The 14,023-nt window shown below is 36.8% G+C and overlaps 1 long non-coding RNA gene across 1 annotated transcript; it reads left to right on the forward strand.

The window, feature by feature from the left end:
- The first annotated feature begins 6,874 nt into the window (after nucleotides 1–6,874).
- LOC144456692 (uncharacterized) lies at nucleotides 6,875–13,986 on the forward strand. The gene is made up of 2 exons (XR_013485709.1): nucleotides 6,875–7,081; nucleotides 13,740–13,986. It is a non-coding gene; the product is annotated as an uncharacterized LOC144456692 (long non-coding RNA).
- The last annotated feature ends 37 nt before the right edge of the window (nucleotides 13,987–14,023 follow it).

Consider the following 14,023-nt stretch of genomic DNA (forward strand, 5'->3'; position numbering starts at 1 on the left):
TCTATCTCACCAGCTACCCAGCAACCTCTTTAAGATGTAGAGACTCCGTTCTATTTCTGCAGCAGTCCATTGAGCACCAAGCACAGTGCTAGACACATGGCAGTCATTCAACAAATGTTTGTTAATTGATTTTTATTACTTCATACCATACCATACCATACTTCATACCAGAGGTGAGGATACTATGTGTATCCTAAGTGTGAAAGCCACAGCTTAAATTTCAAGAGCAAAAGAAGTAGAATTTTTGAAAATGTACATTCTGTTCAGTGGTTTATCGTGCAGTGACAAGGAAGTAATACAGTCTCACAGTGCCAAGTATCTTCTCTATGGAAACACTTAAAATATAGCAGAGAAAAACAAAATACAGTAAGTATTTTCAGCATAGGATTTGGAGTAAGAAAGGATCTTCAGAATCAAGTTTAGTCATCCTTTTCCTTCCCCATTAAATAGATGAGGATACCGAGACCTGGGAATATTAAGTGGTTCAACCTAAGGTTATACAGGTAATAAGTGGCAAAGCCAAGATTTGAACCTATATCCCCCTAGATTCCAAATCAGTGAACTATATACATCATATTCTTAGGGGAGGGGGGGTAGCTTTTCTGCACTCAAGCCCATACTCTACCATCCTTCCTTCTGTCAGTGGATCACCTCAACATATGACAATGTCATCCCTATTTTCAAAAAGATAAAGGTGGGTGCCACAAACTGTATACCACTGAACTTGCAAAAATACTTAGCAGCATTCTAGAAAGGAAAGCAATGATCAGTAAAAGTCAACATGGCCAATAATTGTCCTAACCTTACTGAAAAATAAATCACCTTTGTTAATGAAGAAGATTTTTTGATTGAATCAATCATTGTACTAGGTATGAACATGGCCTATAGACCTCTTTTGATAACTCTCTTAGACTGCTCAACCTACTCACCAGTAGCCTAGCCCCATTTGTATTCTCTTTCTACCTGCCCCATCCCTTTCCATCTCTCCTTTACATTTTCTCTTCCCTATTAGAATGTAAGTCACTTTAAGAATGGATCATCTCTGTTCTTTTGTATTCATAGCTTAGCACAATGCCTGGCATATAGTAAACATTTAATAAATGTTTTATAGATCTATCTAAAGTGGACCAAAAGCCCCTAGACATGGTAAAATGACTAGTCAAACCACCAAGGATGCAAATACATCCTTTAGTATCCATGTGTGCATTTATGTGGGTACCATGAAGGTCCCCTTTTGGATTCTTCTTTGGTTTATGTGAGAATTTTGTTTTCCACATTAGACTGTGAACTCCTTGAGAGTAAGAATTGTTTTTACCTTTCTTTGTATCTCCAGCACTTAGTATACTCTCTGGCTCATAAGTCAGTGTTAATAAATGTTAGTTGATTGATTGATGATTATCTATTGCCTGCCTTTACTGTATGAAATAGTACATGAGAGGACAATAATTATGCCAGAGAGCACCCCATATCACTTGCTTTGACTACTTAAGTATCTTTTAGAGGTTCCCAACCCATCTGGTCTCAGCCAGGTAGTCTCTCAACTTGGGTGTCAGAATCGAGGAGAAGAGAGGGATTCCACCACCTCTGAACTGTTATACATTTATTACACACACACACACACACACACACACACACACACACACACACACACACACACACACAAAGGTAAAACCCTAACTATAGAAAATACTTAAGTTTAAAAGTACATCAAGTGATAAATGTGGCTAGACAATAGTCCCTGAGATAAAGGTTGGATATTTTTGTGGATTGCAAGGCTGAGAGGGGTAATATGCTTATCAGATTCCTAGGTTTCATTAAGAGAAACCCTGCAGCCATAATGAGAGGTGATATTTCCTCTGTACCCTGTTCTAGGAAGAGCAATGACAAGCTAAAGAATGTCCATAAGAGGTTATCCAAGATGGTGAGTGGACTCAAGTCATAGCATTTCTTAAAGTAGCTGAGAAGGATATTTACCTTAGAGAAGCCTTAGCATGAGTAGGATAGGTCTTTTCAACATAACAAGAACCTGAAGCTTTGCAGTTGTAGCAGGCTTCCTAGACAGCTTTGATCCAGGCATTTAGTGTTTCCTTGAGGCCTCTCTGAGGCTGAGAGCTATTTGCAGGTCCCAGCCCTAGAGTTAGGAGACATGCTGACTGAGCACTGAGACCAGAAGGTGCAGTGGGATTTAACAACCCTAACTCAAGAGGTACTATCACCTTTGACCCCTCTTTCTCCTTCAACCCTTTATTTAAGTATTTACTATACCAGAAATTGTTCTAAGAACTGAACATACAAATAAGAGCAAAAGGACAGTCCTCTCTCTTTAATGAAGGAAGATAGTATATAAAAGGGAGCTAGAAAGGAAGGAGAGACTGAAGGGGCCAGTCAACAAATTATGTTAATTTTTCTCGTATGTTTTTGCTCAAGTCCATCCCCTCATATCCATTACTAGTGCCTCCCGCTCTGATTCAGACCAAAATTGCTTTTTTGTTTTTTTATCAAGACAATTGTCCTAAACTCCTGTTTTCCTTGACTTGAGCCTTTCTTTTTAAATCTATACTATTCAAAGCTAACAGATTAATTGTCCTAGACTGTAAGTCTTATGCTGCTCTGCTTAAAACCTTTCAATAGCTCCCTCTCACAAAGAAATAAATCCCAAACTCCTTAGCATGGAATTAAAAGCCCTCTATAATGTGTCCATAGCCTACCTTTTCTTGACTTAAAACCCACTATTCTCCTGTGCTCCATCCGAACTGGATTGCATTTTCTAAGCATGTGCTTTTTAGTCCATACTATTACTACCACCTGAGATATTCGAAAACTGATCTCCTTATACAGTCATCTATCAAAGTCCTATCCATCTTGCAAGTTCTAGTTCCAGTCCCACTCCCTCCATGAAGTCTCACCTTTAGTCAGAAGAGATTTTTTCCTTCTTTCTCCTTTGTCCCATTTGTGACATTTATTCCATGTATTATGTTTTATAAATTTTGTGAATATGTTATATCTCTCCTACTACATTGTAAGTTTCTTGATGAGAGGGGTCATTTTCAATCCATCTGTATCTCCCTCATAGTGCCTGGTACACTCCAGTCATTTACTAAATATTTTTGAATGAATGAATGGAACAGAAGCATGGATACGAAACGGATAGACAAAATACACTTGTAAAAAAAAAACAGTTGATATAAAAGTAATAAAGTACAGTGACTTTAAATTTTCAGCATTTCTTTAACTTTTCAACTGGAAAAGTGATAGCAATCCATAGCTTATATCCTACAAATATGATGTAGCTCAGTGAAACTATACAATTACTCAATCACTTACCCAAGGTGAGTAAAGATTAATGCTCAGTACATTGCAGAGAATGCTAATTTCACAGCCTCCTAGTTCCTAGGGAGACAGTAGATAATAATGTATGTTTGTAGGGTGGAAAATATTTTATACTCATTTGCAAGGCTAACCGGGTTATAGTAGCTGGCATGTGCTGCATTGAAAAGATGCTAGTTCTTCCACTCTACCAAGAGCCATCTAGTGTATTATCCTCATTCTGTCTGAACATCTTCCAGGAGGCACCAAAATCAGATTATAGTAAGGTCTGCTTAGACGATGCTGATATGCAGTCATGTGGTAGTTGTTTTCCGCAAGGTCAGGATGTATAAAGCTGGTAAGTGGTTGAAGTGCCATCTGATGGAATAGCAATAGGACCAAAGAAGAAGAAATGAAGGCAGCAAAGTAGGTGACATTTATGACCACAGGCATAGTTGTAGTAACAACTCCTGTGAACTACCAGTGACAGACAGGCATGTATGAATTTCATGATGGTGAACACAGGTCACTGATGTAATGACTATTACCCCCAAAAGCCACTTAAATTTTCCCAAACTACCTCCTCAACTTACTCATAAACAGTAAGTAGCACTGTCCTAGAAAAGCAGAATTCTTGAGAGTAAAAACTTTATTAGCCAACTAAAGCTGATGTCAACAACCACAGACGGCCTATAAATTCAGGGTAACTACCTCCCTTGCTAACTGTATGAGGTTTGCTGCCCTGGAGGAAGCATACTTAGGCTTGACATGAAAGGCAGATGGTGAGGTGCACTAATGCACTCATCCGTGGTCAGTCCTAGTTAGGAGTCAAATTTTATCACTTTTGATTGGTTGCAGAGGACTAAGGGAAATCTGAAAGACAAAGTGGGACCTTGGCTATTTCTTTATTCCTCATGAGATAAACTGGGGAACTCACTGGGGTCAATAGTGTAACTACCTGAGAGAGGAACAGTATAGGATAGAGTGGGGGCACAAAGGCTGGAACTGGAAAGAAATTTCCTTACTACAATCATATGAGTTGGTTAGTGAAAATGTAGATGAGCAAACTCATGTTCTGAGATGAAGTAATGATATCCTGCCTCAGACTTATGAATTATGTGACCTTGGGCAAGTCTAACCCCTCAAAACTTCAGTTTCCTAATTGGTAAAAAGAAGATAATAATAGCACATATTTCAAGGGGTTGTTTAGAGAGGCAGAGGCAGCTGGGAGTGTAATGGGTAGAGCTGTGGGCCTGAAGTCAGGAAGATCCAAGTTCAAATCTGTCCTCAGACAATCACTAGATATATCTATAGATAGATAGATATATCTATAGATAGATCTATATAGAGATATAGATATATAGATATATAACCTTGGCCTTAGCTTTTGTCTGCCTTGGTTTCCTCAACTATAAAATGGGGGTAATAATAGTACCTACCTAATAGTGTTGTTGTTGTGGGGATCAAATGAGGAACAAATAAGATATATTTGTAAAGCACTTAGCAGTGCCTGACACATAATAGGCCCTTTACAGATGCTTATTCCAATTCCCTCCCCCATGCCCCAGGATGAAATGAGATAATAGATGTCAAGTGCTTTGTAGGCCTTATAGTGACAAATAAATGTCAGTTATTCTTATGACCATCATGAAACTAATAATAATATAAAAGTAGCTGAGATGAAGAGTTAGGTATTGTCCAGTTGCTTAGTGGTTTAGTTGATAGTAAACCAGACATGGAAGTAAGACTTTTAAAATTCTGATTCAAAAGAATGTGAATTGACCACATGAACATGCCAGCTTTTATGATTCTATATCTCCTATAAAGAATAAGAGCTTCATATTCTCTCTTCTGTTTCACTCTGAACTATACATTTTTGCTATAAAATGTGGGCTACCACTAGGGACCTGGAGCTGACATATCTCACTGTTGGTCTTTCTACAACCAAGCTGGGTCACACTCTCAATATTTGGCTTACTTTCAAAACTCTCTATGACCCTGGTTTCTCCCTCTCTCTCATCCTTTTTTTCCTCTTATTATGGTCCCTTACAAAAAAAGTTATAGCGCTAATTTGAGTGTGTGGCATAGCAGCTGGGGTGGCCTAAATTTGTTAGTTGCCAAAGTTAGCCAGGAAAATCGGTCTCACTGCTAATCGTCCTTGAGTTTTCCTTGCACGAAACTAAATAAGGAACATGGAATTGCAAAGCCCCAAACATCAAATTAACAAACCAGCGTCATTAAGTCAATGAGCTTGCCATGTAGTGAAAAAGGGCAGCCAGCTAATCTGCCAGCTGCAGTTACACTCGAAGATTAAAGCATGGGGTTCAGAGATTCAGAAGCTATGACTGCAACACAGGGAAAGGGAAGAAGAGGTCCCGTCAATCCTCTTATATATTTGGACTGATTTGACTAAGGAAATGGAAAATGCATGCCTTAAAAAAAAAAGTTTACTTCATTATCAAGGTACTACGAGGAGGACTGCACCATCACCACCTCACATACAGACATACACACGTACACACACCTGAATTATTCAAATAACTACATCAGGTCTCTACTCTTTCTGAGAATCAGATGGAGTCTGCCTAAGTAGGTAAAATAGTTAAGCAGGTTAAGAGTATTTTTGTTGTTCTTCCTCCCACTTTCTCTAGCCCTCTAGTCCCCTGTCTCTCACCTTATGGCTACATTCCCACAAAGCTTTGCTCTCAGCCAGCAACCTAATGAATCTGTCTCCCACTAAGGCCTTAGCTGATAACCAGGGTAAGGTTATCATTCCATGGGATATTTTTATTTTGAGAGTGGATCATTTAAGATCAAAAAGTATCCAAAATCCAGAGGAGTAAATCTATAAATCAATCAATAAACATTTATTAAGCATTTAATAAATCCAAATAAATCTGTGAATCCAAACTTCACAGAACAAATCCCCTTAATTTTTAAAAGGATTTGTTGTGTAAAACTTAGACTCAGTCAAAAGGCCACACCCAAGGACCTAGAAGGCCACTTGTGGCCTCAAGCCCCAGGTTCCCCACCCCTGCATTTGGCCAAACTAAATGTAATATCCAACATTGATAGCACTGATGTGGAATGTGCTGTTTTCCATAAGCTGTATCTTCTATACAACTGAGTCTTATCACTTAAAAGTGCCTAAACTCCACTTATCTTAACCATTGTTTAAGGAAATCTTTCTAAAATGTATGCTATCTTTCCCTGGATTCTTATGCAGATTGTACCAGACAATAATTAAACCTTTCTTCAATGCTCAGGGTCATCCCTGTGAGCATTACCTGATGCAGAGCGAAAGGTGTAATGGAAAGGATCATGAAACTCTGATTCCTGAATGGGAAGCCAGCCCTACATTCCAGTCGTGGTCTGCCTTTTGACTAATTGTGTTACTTACCCAACCTGAACCTCAGTACCTTGACCTGCAAAAGGAGGTGATGGGACTACACATTCCTTAGAGCACTGTGTCTTTTTCTTCTGCTAAATAGTAATCCATTAAAAGTATTGGGTCTACCTGTTGGTTTATCTTTTTTTTTTTTGGCTCCTCAGAAGTCAGACTGCTAGCTGTCTGTCAGCTGCCTCTAACTTTCCCTCTGCCTCTGCACTCTATCTCCTGCTTTTTGTGACTTCTAATCACTTGTGGGCTCCAAAAACCAGATAACAAAGCTAATTTGTGAAACGTGTGGCAATAATGTTGTGTACTTTCTTCTAGATTGGGCCCAGGGTTCTGGAGGATAGAGATTGCAAGAAAACTTACCACTACACAAATAAGGTATGATTCTGTGTAATTTTCAAGCTTTGTTTTATTCCCTACCAAAAAAAATGAGCAATTCTTTTTCATTCATTCTCCACTGCTGTTCTCCATCTCTGTCCTTTGCTTTTTTTTCTCTGACTCATATATAAAATTAAGAAAGCATGTTAACCCGTAAATTGATTTTTCAATTCCCCTTTTACTTTATTTTTGCATGTGGTATCTTGGGGAACTCACAATAATTAGGATTTTTTTCCATCAAGTGAAAAATCATTTCCAAACACCTGGCCTGAACAGAGGGCCACACACTGTGCCTACTTTCAGCTTTAAGCACATTGGAAAACTGAATATGAAATGGTTGATCAGTATTGCCAGGTTTTTCCATTGAAAACAATTAAACTGTGGTATTACTAACATTGTTATAGAAGTAGAAGCCGGTTGAATTCTCCTGTACCCCAATATTTGATGTTCCTAAGTGATTTATGTTGTATGTACAAGAGTGGTCGTGAAAATCACATGTAGAGAGTCCAGACTTCTAGTACACAAGGCAAAATTATATCCGACTATCAGCCCCTTGGCTGCCTCCCACAGATGACATGGCTGCAATGCCATCAGTGTTAGCTTAATTGTAAACCACCATTACTCTCAAATCTCATAGGCCAGAATACCACTGGCAAGGAAAAGCAGAGAACAGAGGCAATCACTTGGAGAACTCAAATAGAAATAACCTTGATTTTGGCTGAATTATTGGGCTAATTCAGGCAGAAGTGGATTTCCTACCTGGATTATCTAGGCAATTGCTTCAATTCTCCACTTCACTTTGACTATGGAGACCTGGCCAAAGAACATCCACTCTTGTAAATTATAAACAATTGCATCCCTAAACAAATCACTCAGCGAGTATTTTATTCTAGTTATAGATCCCTCTAAAATGACAAACTAGAGCAATCTGTTCCACAGGATATCTATAGGGAGAGAGAATGAAGGCTTTTTAAAAGTATTAATTCATTAAAAATAAATACAGTTTTCATTAGTAATCAAATCATACAAAAGGGATCATGATGGCATGTATTTCAGTTGAAACCTGTTCTTTACAAAAGCCCAACAAGATTTTCCCTTATAAGTGGTAAAAAAAAAATTTCTCAATTTACAAAGCAAAATAATATTAATATTGTGGTTAGTAGCCATCTGCTTCATGAGAATTCTGTGCAATCATTAGTCTAAACTGATGGCATTGTGGCAAGCTGCCACCTCCCAAGAGACCAGTCTCCAAAACCCATCAGCATCTTTGAATCAGCCTCAAATCAGAGTGGGCAAATCACATGCAGAAATATCTGCACTGTGTAGAGACCTCACTCACTAAATCCAGTTTTTGGACACTCAAACCAAAAATATTATCCCACAATGAACTGTAGTATGAGCCATAGATGGTAGGAGAAATCAAATGGAAGTACCAGACAGCAAGGAATAAACAGGAGGAATTTGGGTCAGATGCCAGGTCCAACAGAGTTACTAGCAACCTGTGTTTTACTCAACAACAGTAGTTTCCACTACAAAGTCAAAACTTATCATGCTGTGAGGAGTTCGGCTTATTGCTAAATCTCACTGAAGTTCCTATAACTTTTCAGGGAAAACTGCTGCAGAGACAGCAACATGCAGAGGGATTCAAAAGAAGTGTGAACTAAGTAATATTTTTCACACGCTTTCCACTGTGAAGTTTCCTCTAGAAAAATCAGAATTTAAATTTTTAACCTGACATTATCATTATCTACTCTTTTTTCCCCCATATGCATTCTCTTCTCTCTGTCTCTCTCTGTCTCAGTCTCTGTCTCTCCGTTTTTCTTTCTGTCTCTCTGTCTCTGTCTCTCTCTCACACACACACACATATACATGCACACCCATTACAATAGCACAATTAATTATTTTTAATATACTGTATGAGAGGTCCTTTATTTTCATGTTAGGTTAACCTTTAAGAAGTTCTGCATTATTTCAATCATGGACCATATGAAATCTTGCAGAGGAATCTTGCACACCAAAAAATATTAGCAGGAAATGCTTTAACTATCTCTCTGTAGGGTCTTATTGACCTTTAAGATAAGAAATAATTTATCTTGTGGACAACCTTAAAGCCTCGAGGGTCAAGAGGTGAGAGGATCAGAAAAATGAGGTGATGGAGGGAAAGGAGCTTAATGCCCTAGGGTGCCCTCATGAAGTCAGTCTCCATTCCCACCCTAACCCTAGTTCAGACCTTGATCTAGGGATTAAAATTGGCTAGGTACATATATGCCAAGCTAAGTAGAAAATCAGAGTAATTATCTGGATAATTCAATCCTTCCTGACACTTTTACTTCATTCATCTTTTTTCAAGTGAAAACTTTTTCAGAGAGTAATGATAAATGGACAAGCAGACAGACAGACAGACAGACAGACAGACAGACAGACAGACAGACAGACAGACAGATAGATAGATAGATAGAGATAGATAGATAGATAGATAGATAGATAGAACAAACCAAAAACTTCATGCTTGAAGAACTGATATAAAAATGATTTTAAATGTGAGGAATTCATGATTTTCAAATGAAACTAAAATGATAATACCATAAATTTTGAGCTGAAAGGGTCCTGAGAAATCATCTCATGTCCTATGTTTACAGGTGAGGAATCAAATAAAAGTGAATCAAGTTATCCAAGGTCATATAAGTAGAAAGTAGCAGAGCTGGGATTAGGGCTCAGGACCTCTACATTCTAATCTAGTCCTTTTTTTTGACTATACCTCTAATACTGCTTACTCTCTGACCATCTTTATCCCATGTCATGACCCATGTACCCTTTTTCATTTACTCCTCACACACAAACCCACTGCTTACCTCTAGTTTTCAGAAAAGTAATCAAGTCAACACAAACATTTCTGGAAAGAAATATCTGAATCAAATGCCCTATTGTTCTACTCTCCAACCCCGTGACTTCCTAGTCTAAATCACACTTCTCCGTGCATCATTCCCTTATTTCTCTTGTCTTCCCTTATTAGAATGTACATTTTTGTTTTGTTTTGTTTTATGTTTTCTAGGACTGGGCCTATTTTTGCCTTTCTCGTTTTCCTTAACATTTAGCACATTTCCTGGTACATAGTAAGCACTTTAAAATGCTTTTCATTCATTCTTTCGTTCAAAGTACTGAACTATATTCCTACAATAATGTAACTTCCTGCTTCAGATACTTAATAGCTGTATGATGTTAGACAAGTCAAACTTTTTTCATCTCAGTTTCCTCATTTTTAAAATGGGGGTGATGATAATAGTGATAATAATAAATAGTAATATCTAACTCACACGATTGTTGTGAGGATCAAATACAATAATATATATAAAGAATTTTGTGAACCTTAAATTACTATATAAGCATAGCTTATAGTGAACAAAGTAGCTGCTTCATTAATGTTTGATGAATTAGATTGATTTGAATATTTCGTTTGCGAATGCCAAGCATTTAATTCATCTTTGTTGAAATGAATTAAAGTGAAATAAGTCATGGAAATCTAGCCTAAAATATATGATATATTAAACCCCAAACTCATAAATGAAACATCACTGCCTTCAATTTCTTTGTTCAAAATTTTTTAAAAATCACAGAATTTTAGTGTAGGAAGTAACCTTCAAAATTATCTATTACTAACCCTTTGTTTTTATGGATGAGGATACTGAAGTCCACAGACATTAAATAGCTGACTGAAGATTTCACAATTAATTGTTTGTAAAAGGATTCAAATCTAACTCACAAACTGGGTGACCTTACTACAATCATTTAACTTTTCTGATCTTAAGTTACCTTATCTGCAAGAATATCAAAAAATAAAATCTTACCTACCTCACAAGATGGTCATAAGAATCAAATAAGACAATGTATTTAAAAATTGTATGAAAATGCAATGTAAGTGAGAAATCCTCTGGTATTCACACCTTACTATGTAACAGAAACCTATTTCAAAATTTCTGAGCAGATAAAATGAGGTGCTTTCAATTTGATCACTGAGTTTTTTTCATTCATTTGTTTTGCATTTGTCTTTCAAAAGTTGGCTAATATTGACCAAATCGGGTCAAAGAGTACCAAAATATATCTAGAATTTGTTGTTGTGTTTGAAACTAATGTCTTATTAAAGGTTTCAGTGAGGCATCCTGCCTATAAGTTTCAATGGATTTCAATGACATTTGAGTAATGGATTAAGGCTACATAGTTATGTGATTGTAGAAAGTGATTTCTAGAATTCACAAAAAGAATAGTTCATAGTTTAATAATAAATAATTTTAAAAATTAAAATATTCTGAACTGTAGATTTTTATAAAGTCTAAACTCTTTATCATTCTTCTTTCCAACACCCCACATCCCTGAAACCTAATAATGTTTTCACTATAGTTTCAACTAAAATAAGATTTTCTTTTTGTCCTCCTAGTGGCCACACATAGAATTAACTTTTCAGTTTTAAAACTGAATGGTAACACAAATGCCTTATACTGTATTTGTGTAACTATTTTACATGTTTCAGACTACCTTCAATTTACATTACAAAGTAATTTTGTCAAATATATAGCACATTATGTTTTTATTAATGTATTCAGATTCCAAAATGTATAGTCAAGGTAAACCAAAATATTTTGGCTTTTATACTTTACCTGTAATGATTAATCAAATATAATGATTAGGAAGGCTTACCTAGATTGAACCTGAAAAGAGATGCTATTGTACTATAAAAATAGTAACTGGTTATCCACAAAGGGTTGGGAAAACTTGGGTATATATCTGTGATTAATGTGATTTATCTTATTGTTGTTCAGTCATTTTAGTCGTGCCCAATTCTTCATGATCCCATTTGGCATTTTCTTGTCAAAGGTACTGGAATGGGTTGCCATTTCCTTCTCCAGCTCATTTTACAGATGAGTCAAACAGGATTAAGTGACTTGGCCAGGGTCACACAGGTAGTGAGTATCTGAGGCTGGATTTGAACTCTGGTTTTCCTGACTCCAGACCTAGCACTCTCTCCATCACACCAACTAGCTGCTTCTCTCATTTATTTTAGTAGAAATATTTGTAGCTTCTACCCAAAGAGTATTCCACTGATATTGCCTTTCTCTCTCATTTCACTATAGGTTCAGAAATATCAGTTATGTTATGGTGTATTTGGGATTCCATCACATTTGTTTTTATGTAGGAACATACAATGATAAGTAATAATTCAAGATATAATAAGGAAATAATAATTTTTTTATGACAATAAAGTTAGTTTGAATTTTAAATGGAGGATTAGACTTGATTGATTTGCATCTATTCTAAGAATCTAGATTTCATATTTCTAGAAGTAGATTCATGGTTTAAAAAATGGCTATGGAATGAGGCTGCATAGTGTGGTGAATAGAGAACTGTATTTGTAATCAAGGAGACTTGAGTTCTTATTCTGCCTCAGGTACTTAATATCTGTGTTACTCTGGGCAAGTGATTTAATCCTTCTGTACATCAGTATCCTCATCTTCAAAATGAAGAAGTTGAACTTGATGACCTATAAGGTCCCTTCCATCTTTAAATATATAAAATCATACCTCATTTAAAAGGAACAGAATAGATACAAAGGGCAGTAGCAAAGCAGTGTTAATTAAGAATACCTTCCCAGTAAGGACATCCACAAACTGGAGAGGAAAAGAATGCTGGAGGGAGAATAATTTTATGTGAAGAAACAAAGAGAAGTGAAATTCTGTGGAAGTATAGACAGGGAGATTCAGGAAACATATCACAGACCTACCATGACATAGAAGTAGTGAGAAACTTTGGTTATCTAATTGTTTACTGGACTTCTATGTCTGCTAAAAGCAAAAAAAAAAAAAGCTTTGAGATTCTTCATTTGTCTTAACAGTAATTTCATTCATCAAAAGATGGAGGAAATGACCAGGGGGACTGTTATTCCAGACCTGATTCTTACCAGGAATGAAGAATTAGCTTCTGAAGTAGAAATGATGGGAAACTTGGAAGAAAGTTATTATTGCCTCTTAAAACCTGGGATGGAAGAAAGGAAAGCCAAGTACAGGCTGATATGAACCTGAGATTTGAGAAGAGCAGATTTTAAATCATTCATGAAAAGAACAGGTATCATCCTGTTCTGTGTTCTAAAATCTTACAGGTGAAAGACACACAAGATTAATGTAAAGTTTTCAAAAATAAAATTTTAATAACACAAATAATCTCTATGGTAACAAGAAGCAGCCATTTCAAAAAACCACTATAGATTCAGAGGAACTCATTGACCAACTTTGCATTTTTAAAAGGACAGAAAGAGAAAAAGAAAGAACCGGTAAAAAAAGAATTAATACATAAGAAATGCACAGCCTTTTAAGAAATTGTCAGGAACCCTACATCTCAGAATATATTGAGAGTCTGGTTGTGAACTCCAAGAATAAATAAAAGGACTTTTTAAAAATTATGTTGAGGGAGCAGGAGGTAGAGCAAAAAATTAGCTTTTGCTAGAAGAGAATTGCTGTTATTGCTGTTGTTGTTATTTTATGTTGTTATGTTATTATGAGGTTGTTTCACAAAGGACCAGACATCACAGGATGATAGCTTAGCTTGCGGGTGAATTGGATCTTAGTGAGGCAGAGTTGTGCAAAGTCATAAGACTCACTCTTTCTTCCAGAGACATTGAAGTCCAATGGCAAGACAAAAGTCAAGCTGACTGGTGATGACCTGGGATGCAGTGGATGACCTTGGCATCTTCAAAGTCCAAGCAAACTCTAAGTACTCCATAGCACCTACTTCAGCCACCTTTGGCATTGAAACAAACTGTTCTCATTGGCCCATTCTGCCAGGGGAAGTCTTCACATACCTGGGGTAAAAATCCCCCTAACTCACCAATGGGAATAAAGTCCATCAGTTATTCACAACCTGGTTTAGCTCATCTCCTGAGGTGGTTTTACCAGG

Source organism: Phascolarctos cinereus, unplaced genomic scaffold (genome assembly GCF_003287225.1).
Source record: "Phascolarctos cinereus isolate Bilbo 61053 unplaced genomic scaffold, phaCin_HiC Scaffold_4;HRSCAF=312, whole genome shotgun sequence".
In the NCBI taxonomy this organism is placed as follows: Eukaryota; Metazoa; Chordata; class Mammalia; order Diprotodontia; family Phascolarctidae; genus Phascolarctos; species Phascolarctos cinereus.